At 41.6% G+C, this 15954-nt stretch overlaps 1 protein-coding gene across 3 annotated transcripts in view; it reads right to left on the bottom strand.

The window, feature by feature from the left end:
- AK5 (adenylate kinase 5) overlaps window positions 1-15954 on the bottom strand; it is a 198934-nt gene that overhangs the window by 96852 nt on the left and 86128 nt on the right. The gene's annotated exons all lie outside the window — the stretch shown is intronic.

The following is a 15954-nucleotide window of genomic DNA, read 5'->3' as shown; positions in this document are numbered from 1 at the left end:
GACTCCAAGAGCTACCATTTTCTTATGAAGTAAATTCAGATCAATGGTATTGAACGCTGAGCTAAAGTCCATGAAAAGAATCCGGACATATGAGTGCAGTTCATCTGTATGATCCAAAATGTACTTCAGTGCCAGATTGACAGTGTCGTTTGCCGAACGATTCTCCTTATAGGCAAACTGAAGCGGGTCCCATAGCTTCTACGTGAATTTTATCAGGTGGGACATCATAATTCTTTCGAAGACTTTCATAGCTACAAATGTGAGTGCTACTGGTCTATAGTCGTTCAACTCAGAGGATCCCACTTTCTTGGGGACAGGGATAATTGTCGAACTTTTCCAACACTGAGGTACAACGCACTCTTTCAGTGACACATTGTATATATTTGTCAGTATAGGGGCAAGCTGGGTAGCACATACTTTCAGACACATTGGAGATACACCATCAGGGCCAGGTGCCTTTTTGACCTTAAGTCCCTTCAGGATGCGAATCACCTCTGCCTCGAAGATCACTACTTGGGTGTTGCACAATGAATGATCTTTATATGAACAGACTGAGGAGCTTAGAGATGAATAGCCACTGTGTGTAGAGCTTGCCTCAAATCTGCAGTAGAATTCATTTAACTCTGCTGCCAGACTTCTGCTGGGGTTCACTATAGTGGGGTGGCTTTTATAATTGGTGACCTCTCTTAATCCTCTCCATGCAGATCTAGTATCTTTTGATGAGAACCTTTCCTCCAGAATCTTTGCATACTCGTTATTAGTGAGGACATAACAACCTGGTGACTGGTTCCCTTTTTCCCATTAGGCCTTTCTTCAAAGCCCAAAAGCAGAAAAAAAGAAAACCATTGAAAAAAAAAACTACTGAAAATGTGAACAGCAGAGCGGTCTTATATTAGTAATGAATGACTTTCAAGCATTTTTCAAGCAATTCTTCAGGCATTTTTGTGAAGCCAAAACCCTCCGTGTGTACAAAGGAGCAGAAAACAGCCTAAGCTGGCAGTATATCTGACATTGAGGGATGGTATCCCAGACGGCGGCTGTGGTTTCTGGATTGGTGGATCCTCTAGGCTTGGCCGATACGAGAGGACGAGTCTGCAGCCTCCGCAGATCTTCTGAGCTTCTCATACTTCACAGTCACAGGCGGAGGCTTCCCCTCATCATGAAGGAAATGAGCTTCCAGGCGTCTGCAGGAGCCCGTACAGCTAATTAACGCTAATTGCTACCTGGAATCTTCCCAATGCAAAGAAACTCATTTACAACTGGCAGGAGCCGCGGCTGAACTCATTTCCATCCCAGCGGAGAAGTTATGCACAAATCATCACACGGATGTGATCTATAATTGCATCCATCGCAAAGCGCGCGTCGCCTCCGATGAGGCCTGAGACAAAGTCATGGAATATTCCCCACTGACCCCAGATGTTACCATGTAGCGGATTGTTTCCAGATCCCGGCCTCCTGTAATAATGGCGACCTCAGTCTCAGAGAAGGCCGATAGACATTTTTGGTTGTTTTATTAATTGTGTCAGGACATTAAGGTCCCGTTCACACCAGACTTTTAAGCTCTGGAGCAGAACTACTGCAGCAGTCCATAGTATAGAAGATTTTGTTGTACATTATGTGGTGTCGCCGCACACCGCCCCCATTAATATGCAGAACAGTGTACGTTGACGCGCTGTGGGTTTTATTTCCAGAGCGCTGGTGATAATTATGCTGCAGATTTTCGCTTTCCTGATATCTCCCTCATAATCTGCTGTTATGGTAAAATGCAGCAGATTCTGTGCAGAATTCCACCGCACATTCACCTGTGAGACAGCGCTCCAGCAACACAGTCACACGTGCCCGAAAAGTCAAAATCTGCAGTTATTACATGAGAATTTGCTGGGGATCTTCCTGCAGATTCTCTATGTGGTTCACTCTACACATCCCTATTAGCTATTTCTCTAACGTGCTGCGAATTTGGCAGAGATTATACCATGTGTGAATGAACCCATAGGTTTTCCAAATAAATTCTGATTTTTTTTTTTCACACTCAGACTTGAATGGACGAGAAAACGACACTAAGTGCAAGCTGCGATTATCTTTATGCAGCTATTAGGTCCGTATGAAAAAAAAAATAGGTCATCTGTCCAGTCCTACTGACTAACATTGGTCCGAGTGATGTCCGGAGGAGGTCAGTTTTTTTTCCCAAGGAAAGCATCAAGATCAAAAATATGGCTGTGTGAACGTAGCCCGAGGCAAATATGTCCAGTTACGGTATTTTGTGCATTTTTCTTTTCTTTAAGCCAGAAATGATTCCATCTAATGTTGATACACTGCAGGACATAAACCTCCCTGCAGGATCCGCTCCTAGGATGGCGGCAGGACACTGATCCGTGCCACTCGCCTGTTTAATTAACAAAGATTGCTGCAGTTACAATGTAACAAACCCTCAGCAGAGTGGAAAAAATAAGACTGATTATGGCGTCTTTCACACCTGCGACATCTTTTAAGGAGGAGTCGCTGAAGGAGAACGTCAGCGCTCGCTTTCCTGTAGCGTCTTCGCCAGGCCGGCACCTTAGACTTCCAAGAATGCCAAGGCCTCTTTGTTTAAGTTCTTAGGGATTCCGATCCAAGGAGTAGTGAAAAGATGCGACGTAAGACAGGACACGTTCACAAGGGTGGATCCGGCTCCTCTGGGCATTGGTTTTTTATGGGGCATTTCTGCAGCATTTTTAAGGCGGATTCTGGGCAAAAGCCTCCTGAAAACGACGTCTTCCGGAAACACTGGTTTTCTACTTCTGGGAGAAAACGATGAGGTTTCTTCTCCTTAACAGCAAGCAGAGATCTTGGCTCATTGACTTTTTGCATTTCAGTTTTTGTGGGTTTTTTTTCCTTGTCCATTCAGCACTTTACCAAAGCAGAAAAAGAAAGATTTTTTTTAAAACCTTATTCACACATTAAATTTCAGTGTTTTTCCTCATTGAGTCTAAGCTGCAAAAATGTTCCAAAAAAACAGAAAAAAAATCCATAAAAAATGCACAATTTAATGCAGAACTTTTGCTGCACTTTATGATCACTCGTCTGCTTTTTTGCCTTGAAATTATAAAAATGCAGTAAAAAAAAAAAAAAAAAATTAATTTTTGCAGTGACTTTCAGAAATGTGGTGCTTTTACGCACATTTGAAAAAAAAATGCAGAAAAAATGGCATAAAATGATGCTCCCATTACGTTGTAATAATTATTGTTAGCATTTTTCAAAACCTGTAGTAAAAAATTATATATATATATATATATATATATATGTATATATATATATATATATATATATATATATGAAAAAAAAAGGTATTTGCCACAATTTGAAAAAAAAAAAAAAAAAAAAAAGAAGGTGGGGCAAAACCTGGTGGTTTTATTGTGAACTCTGCAATCTAAGAGATGAAAGGGTACAAACATAAAGCTATAGAAAAAAAACAGTGCCACTCTTGCCCATGGTTGTGTCTGGTACTGCATTTCAGCTCCATTCACTTTACATGGACTGAGATGCAATACCTGACACAGCCATTTTGCAAGAGTGGCGCCATTTCTTAAAAAAAAAAAAAAAAAGACGTGAGCAGAGACTTTATTCTGATCTCATAAATCACTTTAAGAATCCGTTGTCAATGAGAGAAAGGATTTTTTATTGCATTCAAATCATTTTCGGGAACAGTCTGGGAGCGGGGGTGGAGGGACTGTAGACGGTGAATACTGTCAGTGCGCAGCCTGTAAAAAGACACAGGACAGTTTTCAGGAGATCACTACCTGCGGTTCATGCGGGGGATGAGGCGGAGGCGCGCACAATGCAGACACAATGCAGCTCCTCCACCAAACGCGGATAACAAGAAAAACTCACAGAAAGGACAAAAAGAAAAAAAAAGGAGAGTAATCCTAATCTTCTAATGTTCAGAAAGGTCCTCAGGCAGGAGGCAGTCACCCCAGAGCTGCAGCGCAGAAGCCGCTCAGTATAACTAGTCTGTCTCAGAACAATCTACAATGGCCAACTACATGTCTCAGGGACCCAAAGAGGTCACGTGCGGCACGGACAGGTCAATGTAAGCGGACCAGGGATCAAATAGCTTCCACCTTCTAGGGAATGGGATTGAAAAGATTGGGAATTGTAATGAGAAGATACAAAAAAAAGTACAAAGCTCAAAAAATAAATCAAATATCCTCGCATTGGTTGAGAATGATTAAAAGCAAGTGATAGACACAAAATCAGAGACATAAAATAACACAACAAATAGGTGAGCACTGACACCGCACTCCTAGATGTATGAGCAAAACAATAAAGAATATAGTAATTAATATCTAAGCATTGAAGCCGGATACTAATAAAAGAAGAAATCAGAAAGCCCGAGGTCAGCAATGCTTTAAATATATTAGCTTTCCCCTGACGAAGCTTGGTGCGAAACGCGCATTGGGTGCCTTTCTTATCGGTGGTGTCTTAGATACCACTGCGTATGTACTGTAGTATATGTGACACCCGCCGCCTTTTTCACTAATCATTGATGACCATGGGCGCTTTGATTGTTTCTTTTATTAGTTTCCGGCTTTGATGCTTAGATATTAATCATTTTGTATTGTTTTGCTCCTATATCCAGTAGTGCGGTGTCAGTGCTCACCTGGCTGTTGTGTTATTTTATGAGCCTGATTTTATGTAAATTGTTTTTAATCGATGTCAATAATACAAATATATTTTTATCTATTTTTTTGTGCGGGTATTTACTGATTTCGCTGTTCATATAAGCTTTATACTGAAGCTTAGGATACTTAGTGTAGATCTGATACTTTTAATAAAGTGGTCCAGTAAGGTCAGTCCTCTACACAGGCCCAGGAAAGCGTTTCCCATGTCGGTACGTCCTCACTGCAGTGTGAACTGGGCCCCACACATGGGCTGTGACGGAGAAGAGGGTGGGCTGACAGCTTATTTTAAAATCCAAGCCAGCTCCCTTCTTGGTCACGGACGACAAATAGAGGCCAGTTTATCTTATGCACTGAGCCGTCCTATTTATGGCACAACCTATTGGAAGCATCTCCAGACACAACAAAGATCACTTCTGATCTAGTGCAAAAATTAATGAGCGCATAGTTTCCCTGTATTGAATTCAAAAGGAGTTGTCCTCCTGCTGAACCCCCAAAAATGTGACTTTAATGAAATGCATTTGTACTTCCTACAAACTGTGGCTGCAGCTTTGTCTATAGCTGCTGTGAGCGAGAACCTGATGCCTGCACATTTCTACAGCTCCCATTCAATCTGTATGCAGTCGGCTCTCAAGCTCCACCTAGTGGTGACTACAGGCAGCAAAAATCTAAATCACTTTGCAACTTGAAAAAAAATATTATAACCCTATTTCGACTAAAAATAAAACTGTTGAACCTATGTGATAATGTGACATTCTGCAGAATACTGAATCCCTATCACTGGCATCACTGCTTGGTCCTGATTAGCCAGCCGCCAGCTATGAGTCAGTCGTACAAGTTATGAAGACACCAGATCTGAGACAGTCACTTCCCAGAGGACAGGCGATCCCACACTAACCAGTATATTAGATTGCAGAAATTGTTTCGCTGTCACGACGCTTTAGAAGTTGAGTGACGCCCGATAATGCGGCTGTATAAGCCGTACACACGGGGAGTTCTGGCTTCTGATAAGGCACCAGCTGCATTAAAGGGCAAAAATAAAAGGAAAACAACTGGACAGATGAAGGCAGTAAAAAGGTCACTAATGCAGGCAGACAAGTGACCGGATAAGCGACCGTACAGTAAAGCGGCCGCCATGATTTATGTCTCCAATTCCAGTAACGCGGATAATATTACATTCGGGACTCCTGCGGCAATCTCATAGCTAATATTGTATAGGTACGGGATAAACTGGGAGGATTGCTGCTTTTCTGTTGTCAAATTGCAGAATTCTTTGTTACCCCCAGGACAGCCACAAATTCTGTATACTGTCTCCAAAGAGATTTCCATTAAAAAAAACAACAAAAACAAACAACTTTAAAGGCTATTGTGCACCCGTCCTTTGTTCCCAGCAGCCACAAGGCCGCGACAGGGAAGACTTGGAATTGAGTGTGACAGCATTAAGGCTATGTGCACACGGTGCGGATTCTGCTGTGGAATTTTCCACGCAGATTTTGCTAAATCTGCAGGTAAAATGACCTGCGTTTTACCTGCAGGTTTAGGCTATGTGCTCACGCTGTGGATTGGTCTGCGGAACCGCAGGTAAAATGACCTGCGGTTTTCCCTGTGGTTTATCACCTCTACAATGGAGGAGATGGTAAACCGCAGCAGAATCCACAGAAAAGAAGTGACATGTCATTTCTTTCTGCGGATTCAAAACCGCAGCTTTTCCGCAGTTAAAAATCCGCAGCGTGTGCACAGCAGAATGTAAATCCCATAGGATAACATGCTACTGTACACTGTCTGCAGTGTCTGCACATTCTTATAATTCTGTAAACAAATAAAGTAATAAAAACACCTTACTGATCCCCTGGTGACCAAGGTCCAACACTTCCAGGGTCCTCCACTGGGCCCTGAACGTCCTGCTCAGCCCCAACGCACATGTGACTGCTACAGCCAATCACTGGCTGGAATACTGACTTGTGGATCACATGTCTGTCGAGACCGAGCAGGAAGTACAAAGACCAGCAGCGGAGTAAGGCCCTGTGCACACGGTGCAGATTCTGTGCAGTTCTGCAGCAGATTTGGCCCTGCAGAACTGCACGTGATGTACAGTACCATTTACGGCTATGTAAAACAAAGAACGCAGTGCACTTGCTGCAGATTTTTCCACGCAGATTTGGTGCGGAATAAAAGAAGCAGCATGTCGCTTCTTTTGTGCAGTTTTCCACCTGCTCCATAGAAATCTGCAGGTGAAATCTGCACAAAAACTGCAATAAATCTGCACTAAAACTGCAGGTAAAATGCAGGTTATTTTACCTGCAGATTTAGCAAAATCAGCGTGGAAAATTCCACAGCAGAATCTGCACCGTGTGCACATAGCCTAATAAAGTAATTGGATGGGAGTGTTGGGAGGCATCAGTAAGGGGAGCATCATTTCATTATTTATTATTTCATTGTATTCTGGGAGTTTGCTTTTCTTGTAGATTTGGACATCCCCTTTAACTCGCTCCTGGCCACAGTCTTGAGGGTAGAAGGAAAGAGACAGGGCTGCTTGTTCTGATGCCCTGTTGGACTCCCAGGAATGGTGCCGCCGCCACTAATGGAAAGATGAATAGGACGAGACCCAGAATAAAATATTTACAAGGAGAATCGCACCAAGAAAAGCACTTACGTTTGACGTCAACCATTCGGTTCCTCCGGTATGAGATAAACGGGACAGAATAATCTCCTATCCCGATAATTGCCCTATTGTAGGGAAATTCAGTAATAGATCTGCTCTGGAGGCGGACAGCTGATCTTGCGTGGGCTCCTGACGATAATCAGACAAGACAATTCTCGCTGATCTTTCTTCTGATGGAAATGTTCACAAAGGATTCTTAGCATTATCAGACTAGATCTGTATCTCACATCACAAGCAGATAAAGTTGGAAATCAAAGTTAACCCATTAAAATATTCCACAGAGAGAATATATCTAAAAGACGGGGAAATGGCATTAGTTACAATTCACCTAAATCCCCTATGTTGAGAGGCTGCAGCATATATATATACCAGTGATAATAATGACCATACTACTAGTCAAAACCAGGCACCCTGGAAAAGGAAGCAATATAGAATGAAAGGTAAGGATATTTGAAGGAAGTAGCCACCAAAAATAATTTGCTAACAATAATTTGGCTCCTCATAGAGTAACAGTTAATGATATTAGGGCTTTCTATGGGAGTAGTTCCTAAGCTCCCCAAATATTCAGACTATAGGTGTAAAATAGCATACCTTTGTCTGCCACACCAATAACTAAACATGTTTAAAATGGAAACTCATTCACTACAATACATCAACTTTTTCATATGCAAAATAAAATCTCTAGCTGTGTCGGTTCTGACAATATAAAACTAACCGCGAATAATGTTAACTAAAGCAGATCCAAAAAGGAAACTTTTGTTCTCACTGCATTAAGCATCTCAGGTTGTATAAATGTCCTACACAGATGTTATTTTCATCTTGAGTAACAGCTAATATAATTATTGACAATCTATGTGAGTAGCTCCTAAGCTCCCAGAGCACTCATGGGTGTAAAATTACATATCTTCATTTTCTATATTTTGATTTGAACATTACTGCCATTGTTGAAAATGAACTTCAGAATATTCTTCTAGACTGTATTAACTTTTTCATTTAGAAAATATAATAAAAAGAGCAATAGATTCTGGTAAGATAAAAGTAACAGAACTAACAAAAGTGTATTCCATCAAAGGGGTAAAACCAAAACAAAACAAAACCAAAAAAACAAAAAACTTTGATTAAGGGCATAAAGCCCGCGAGCCATCGCCCTACATAGTGCCTTTTCATATGTCCTTTTTGCAGCGTGCACAAAAGAAAAAAATAAGAGAGGGGAGAGAAATCCTACTATCCTGCTACTACTGCTTTACGGAGCGCTCATTATGCATTAGCCGTCACACTATATGAGCGCATCCACGATTACGGTGTTGCTAAACCCCATCTAACGGGAGCATCTGTCTGACCCTACTTTTAGGCTGTGTGCACACGTTGCAGATTTTGATGCGCTCCCGCAGCATTTTTGGATGCGCGGAATTGCATCGAATCCGCAGTGTAGTACAGTACCAATGATAGTCAATGGGAATTTGAGAAGTGCTGTGAACATGCTGCGGAAAAATCCGCGCGGATTCGCAGTGTTTTATTTTCCGCAGCATGTCAATTCCTTGTGCAGAAACGCAGCCTTTCTGCACCCATTGACTATACATTGAGTAAGGCAAACCCGCACATCAAAATACACATGACAATCCACAAGAAATCCGCATCAATTCCGCATGAAATCCGCAAGCATTTTGGCATGCGTTTTCTGCCAAGAGATGCAGATTCTGTGCGGAAAATTTCGCAGGCCAATCCGCAACGTGTGCACATATCCTTACACCTGGCACATATTGCGGGACATGTGTCCATGACACGCGTTTCGCCGGAACTCCGGTCAAAAGCGCCGTGACGCTTTCAGTGGGTCTGAATACACAAACCACCACTGAACATCCTCTCAAGCCCATTATATCACTAGTGGATTTTTTTGCTCAGACATTGATTTTATAAAGGCTCTGCACGTCCGACATGAGTAACACCCTTCTCTCATAGTCACTCAATTTATATGACCCCATACCATTAATTAAATCTGTCATATTTAAACCTAGACCTTGCAGTTATAGGGGACATTGGTCAGGGACCACAACTGTCTAATTTATAATATACTATACACACAGTAGTGATCCAATATACACTCTCAATTGGGTGTATGATATATTACCATTTTTATATTAGACAATAAAAGTTATATTTTAATTTATTCACATACTTTATTCTTCTTTTCCCCTTTCCTTATTACTTATATCCTGATTTACACTTTGGTGAATTAATGTTCGATGAGATCTGATAATTAGCTTTCTATTGAGTTTACAGACCTTCAATTTGAAAAGTTCCCAAGCTCCCCAAGTATTCAAGGGTATAATTACATAAACGTTTATTTTCTACAGCAGTTGTTACAAACAAACTTCAGAAGTGGAAAATATTTCTATACACTGAATAAATTTAATGGAGAAATGAAAACTCTCAAGCTCAGTAACTTCTGATAAAATAAACGCTCAGAGAATTTGAATCAAAACGGTTTGTAAAGGTTTGGACGGAGCTCAGTAATTCCTAACTACAAGAAGTAATGCTGATTATTCCTGTATTTTTTCCATGAGCAACTTTTCTACACATTAAATATTTAGCTAAATTTCTGGCACTGGATGGCGATTATATATTCACTATGTAGAGTGTGTACAAGTTTCTGCTGCTGACAATATTTTTTCTTAGCATACTAATTACGCATTTTCAGCAGCGTGCTCATGTCAATGTTAAAATGTTAACGTTTGCATCTCTACATTGCTAAATGGGCGGTTAAAGGGAATCTGTCATCCCTTTTTTGAGATATCATATAATGATATCATTCAATTGTGTGTCACATAAGGATTCTCTTAGTACTTTTGCTTCCCCCTGACCCCGCACCTTTCATGCATAAATACCTTTTTTTATATCGGTTCAGATGTCTGTAAACTACCGCTGGGCGGGGCTTATTCACCTGCTCCCCCCTCCCTGTCTTGCTCTACGCATTTCTTCTTGTGTAGAGCAAGACAGGGAGGGGAGGAGCAGGTGAATAAGCCCCGCCCAGCGGTAGTTTACAGACATCTGAACCGATATAAAAAAAAAGGTATTTATGCATGAAAGGTGCGGGGTCAGGGGGAAGCAAAAGTACTAAGAGAATCCTTATGTGACACACAACTGAATGACATCATTATATTATATCTCAAAAAAGGGATGACAGATTCCCTTTAAAAGCTTTTGTGCCCCAGAGGGACAGGCACTGCAATATCTACCCAGTTTAAAAGGGCTGCTGAAAAAAAAAATCAAAGTCGGGAATGAGTAAAATTAGATGGGTTCCATAATTAAGACTTTAAGCTATTAGTCAAAAACAACAATGGCTACAAGAGTGATGTAAAGGACTCACAAGGTTTCTGAGATGGTTCACTAATTTAACTGCAACTGTTTAAAGTTTCCACCTTGTCATTTCTGTCACTTTACTACTTTAATTAATTCCTAAGCTCACCAAGTATTCATAGGTGAAATATTACATACCCATGTTCTATGTTTTGTTTTGAATACTGCGTCTTCCACACAAGTAACTAAAGAGGTCTAAAGTGGAAAACCCTCTCTTCAATGCATCAATGTTTTCACATGCAAAATAAAATCTTTACCTGGTTAGGTTCTGTCAAGATAAAACTAACAGAAGGTTTCAGATGGTGGGCAAATGATTTTGACTAAAGCAGATCAAAAAGAAAATAATTGATCTCATTGCATTAAGTGGACGGCTCCTCATCCATCTCAGGTTGTATAAATGTCATAGAGAGATGTTATTTCCATCTTGAGTAACAGCTAGTGCAATTACTGACATTCTATTTGAGTAGTTCCTAAGCTCCCAAAGCACTCATGGGTGTACAACTACATGTCTATGTTAATTTTCAACATATTATTTTGAACATAACTGCAGTTGTCGGTTTCTCAGATGGTTCACTGATTTATTTGTAACTGTTTAATGTTCTCCCAGTGGTGTTTCTGCCCCTTTGCTACTTTAAGTTATTCCTGAGCTCTCCAAGTATTCATAAGTGTAAAATTACATACCTATGTTCTACATATTGTTTTGAACATTGCATCTGCCACGAAAATAACTACAGTTTAAAATATTTCTCTACAACGTAACCAACTTTTCATAAAAAAGTAAAAGATACTTAAAAAAAAAAAAAAAAAAAAAGAGGAAGAGGCTGAAGGATCAGACTACGCGGGGTTTGTTTGTAGTCTGTAACCCTGTGAACAACATAGTATATAAACGGGCACCATCCACTAATCACATACACTAGGATCACCTAATGAATATGGTAATAAATATATAGAAAGACAAAAGAAAAGACATATGCATCAAAAAAAGGGATCACCAGAATTAGGTACAATACAAAATATTTTTTATTGCGAAAACCACACACAAGTTAGTCAAAAATTTTTTAAAAAAGTCCCATCATGGAAACACACAGAGAAAATGGGTCATAACAAGAGTTTTTAACTAACTTGTGTGTTTTTTTTTTTCAATAAAAATTCTTTTGTATTGTACTTAATTCTGGTGATCCTTTTTTTTTATGCATATGTCTTTTCTTTTGTCTTTTTAGTCTGTAACCCTGGAGACACATAGGCTTGAATAGGAGATGTATTGTAAAACGGTAGATTTATGAAAAATGTAAATTACAGATTTTTGTTTTAATTTTCGAAGCATTAGAGCAAGTTAAGTTGGACATAGATATTAGATAACTGCTCACCTCCACATGGGAAGGTGTATGGAGCGAATGACATCCCGGGATGTTGTCAGGCACATTCTAAAACATGGCCAGCAGGCAATAATTAACCAAAGCAGGTGCAGAATTACCAACCTTCTCCACGTGCCCTATTCTGCATTTCTACCCAAAGTATTTTAACTCAAGTAATGAATAGAAAACCTTATACCGTCAATTCTTTTGGCATCTTCTTCTTCCATTCTTGGATCAGACATTTTCCACAATATCCACCAGATGACACAAGGAGGCTCTTTAGCGCATCATCCGGAGTCGCGCTTTCCTGCTTTTTCTAAGCAGAGCTTTTCCGCATGAAGGAACGCATTATACAGTCTCCTGTAAAGCTCGCTGTACTGTAAAACTCTGCAGCTTCACACGTTGAAAAAAAAAAAGGAAAAATAAAAACAAATCTTGTTGGGAAAAATAATGTTGGAAAAGCAAAAAATAACAAGGGAGGTGAATGAGAAGGTGGGAGCACAGCAAAGCTCAAAGTAAGTAATTCTGGGGCTAAAGGATGTCGGTAAAACGTATGGAAATATGATCAAGAGGGATAACTGCGTCCCAAGAAGACAGAGCAACATGAAGGCAAACAATACCGCTACTAGAATAGAAGATGTGCAGGAATCTAGAGAAATATGAACGTAAGGGGCTGGTGTAGAATTGGGCCTCATTCACACCTGTGTTTGTTGTCTCCTTTTTCTGTCCGTGTGGAATGAGAGCACAATGCAGAGCCGATGTTATTCTATGGAGATGCTCACACATCTTGTTCCAAGAGTCACAAGGAGAAAAGTAAGAATATAATGGTTTTACTTTTTAATTTTGTACATATTGAATTTTTTTTTTATACTCTGTTCATCTTCTGTGCTCAGGAGCGCACCGCTCCACTGCCCCCAATCCCTGCTTGCTGAGGAGTAGCACGCTCCTGATTGACAGCTTGCACCAGTAGCACGGCCGCGCAGGTTACATGGATTGTGATAACGATGATTAATTCTAATGACAGGTCATCAATATATGACTCCTGGGGCGGCTTTCTTCACAATCACCTTTGGAGAGTTCGCTTACGATATTTAGTGCTGTATAACATCAAATATGACTGGAGTATCTTCAGAACACTCCAAACTAGTGGGATCGGCAATAGTGATTAAAATACACATACAGAGCCCGCACATGTTTCACTGATACTAGTGGCTTCTTCAGGGGAAATGGCATCGAACACCATGAGGAGCAGATTAATAAAGCCTCCAAAGACACTCCCTTAAGCAGGGATCCAAACACACTAATAAATGAACCATCCACCTTCTGTACATGATTGAGGTGTCCAGTATCCAAATAGTGTGCTGTATGATTAAAGGTGTGCTAGTCCACGAAAACGTGTAGTCCATTTAACTTCGAGGGTACAGCTGGTCGTCAATGCTGCGCTTGCATTCCACTAGTCATCACCAGCTGGTTTACTTATCAATGCACATTGTGGATTAGCTGCAATACACATAAAAAATACCACCTAACATGTTTCACTGATACACATGGCTTCTTCAGGGGTACAGTCCATGAAGACGTGCCTACCATTTGACCTTCAGCCTATGACGGGTTGTTTATGCTGCACTTGCCCTCCACCATTCATCATCAACTGATGAGCTGCAATACTGTACACGTAGCAGCCACTTAACAAAAACTGCACACCTTCAGGGTGAAACAAAACACCTCTTGGAAACCCCTTTAAATAAAGGCTCATCCTAGTTTTTATTGTCATGCACACGTGTTGATAGTGCCACGGGGTCGTGCTTACCTAGGAACGGCACAGCCAAGTGACTACCTGGTTTTCGCTAGAGCTCCTGATGGTGGAGTCAGGCCGGGGTGCAAGTAGCCGCCGGGTACCACTCCTAGGCAATCCCGGGTACTGCAGCTGCTGATCCCTGGGTCAGGATTGCAGGCACGAACGAGATCGCATAGTCACTGGAAGGATAGGATTTGGACACTGTTCAGACAGCAAGGGTTCAGGGTCATCAGGCTGAACAGGCACTGACACCGAGACACAGGCAGGAATAGATTCAAACACTGTTCAGACAACACGGGTTCAGGACAGGCTGGACACAGACTCTGAGTCCCCAGACATGACAGGACTCTTAATAGTGGAACAGGTTCCGACAGTACAGACCCGGGAATGCTAAACAGGACAGGCACTGGTGCTGGGTCAAGTACCGCCGGAACGTTCTCAGGTTTTTGTACCGCGAGTGCATCTTCAGGTTCAAGTATCACCGTAGCGATGTCAGGATCAGGTACCACCAGAGCATCTTCAGGATTTAGTTTGTCAGGGTCAGGTACAGCTGCAGCGGTGTCAGACACAGGCACCGTAAGTGCGGTGTTAGGGTTCATGTACCGCAGGTGCAGCTCCAAGTTCACCTACCGCAGGTGTCCATCTCCTGAGATCTTGATGCCCCTTTGTCCACGGTGCACAACATAATTAAGACGTTTACAACCCATGGCACTGCAGATAATCTCCCTGGACATGGACTGCAGAGAAAAATTGCTGAAAGGTTGCAACGCAGGATAGTCCGGATGGTGGATAAGCCTGTTATGATTGAGTCACCAAGGAGGAAAGCAAGACCAAGCAAAGCCACAGAAAACCAGAGAGGTTGGTAACTAAGCGGATTGCACACCCCTGATCCTATCCACACAACTAGTAGTAGCCGTGTAGCGTACCTACGATGATCCTAGACGCCTCGACACAGCCGGAGAACTAAATAAGCCTAAAGCAAGAAAGGGGAAATATAAACTGCCCCAGAGCAGACCCCAAAGGAATAGATAGCCCCCAAACATATATTGTCAGTGAGACAAAATGGAAACATAAACGCAGGTAGGAAAATAGACTGAGCAAATGATGGGGCCCACACTAACTAGACAGGACAGGAACGGAAAGACACTGTCTGCAATCACGCAAAAAAACCTGCAAAAAATGCCCAACACGTCTGATAGAAAAAATACTGAAGTCACAAGACTTCGCCCACTATATCAGCACTCTGGTATATTCTGAAAGCAGAGCAAAAAGAGGACAATCTAATAAGGGACAAAAATAAACTGGCACAAACAGTAACATAAGGATAGAAATTCAGCACAGCCCCAGCCGGGGCTGGCTGACCACACAAAACTGAAATAGACAAAATCAAATCAAATGTGAACAATAGCAAAAGAACACATAGTTTCCAGCTCAGTCCCTGCATGCTCAAGCTAAGACCTCAGGAGGCAGGAAAAATCACCAGCAGGGATAGAGGGAGTCGGCTGTCTTAAATCCAGTCAGAAACTCCAGATCTCCAGTCATCCTCCTCATTATCAGGTGGCAGGCCTCTGTTAATTAGATGAGCTCCATTACCTCCAGTAACCACCAGAGGGAGCCTGGGAAAAGAACTCGCGACCCCTCTATCAATATAACCAGCTCCACTACCTTCACTAGTAACCAGAGGTAGGCCAGAAAGTGAATTCACAACATAAGCCCCAATCAAGTTCCAAACAAATTCAAGCTGTCCTGCAGGCTCAGGCTGCATCAGTATCACCACGAACTATCTGTCCACATTTGAATTAAATGAAACGCTATGGCAGGAGAACCAGGAGGACCCAATGCTGACACAGACATAAAAAGCTAGACTGCAGTTTGCCAAAATGTATGCGAGTAAGCCTAACTTCTGGGAAAGGGTCTTGTGGACAGATGAGATACAGCTTTTTGGCAAAGTATCAATTTACTGTTTACGGAAAACATAATGAGGCCTACAAAGAAAAGAACACAGTACCTACAGTCAAATATGGTGGAGGGTCACAGATGTTCAGGCATTGTTTCGCTGCCTCTGGCACTGGGTGACTTGACTGTGTGCAAGACATCATGAAATCTGAAGATTACCATTTTGGGTGG

This window comes from Dendrobates tinctorius, unplaced genomic scaffold (assembly GCF_039654945.1).
Source record: "Dendrobates tinctorius isolate UK_male_01 unplaced genomic scaffold, ASM3965494v1 ptg000138l, whole genome shotgun sequence".
NCBI classification, from domain to species: Eukaryota; Metazoa; Chordata; class Amphibia; order Anura; family Dendrobatidae; genus Dendrobates; species Dendrobates tinctorius.
Note: the sequence above shows the minus strand (reverse complement) of the source record. Positions and strands in the feature narration are given on the sequence as shown.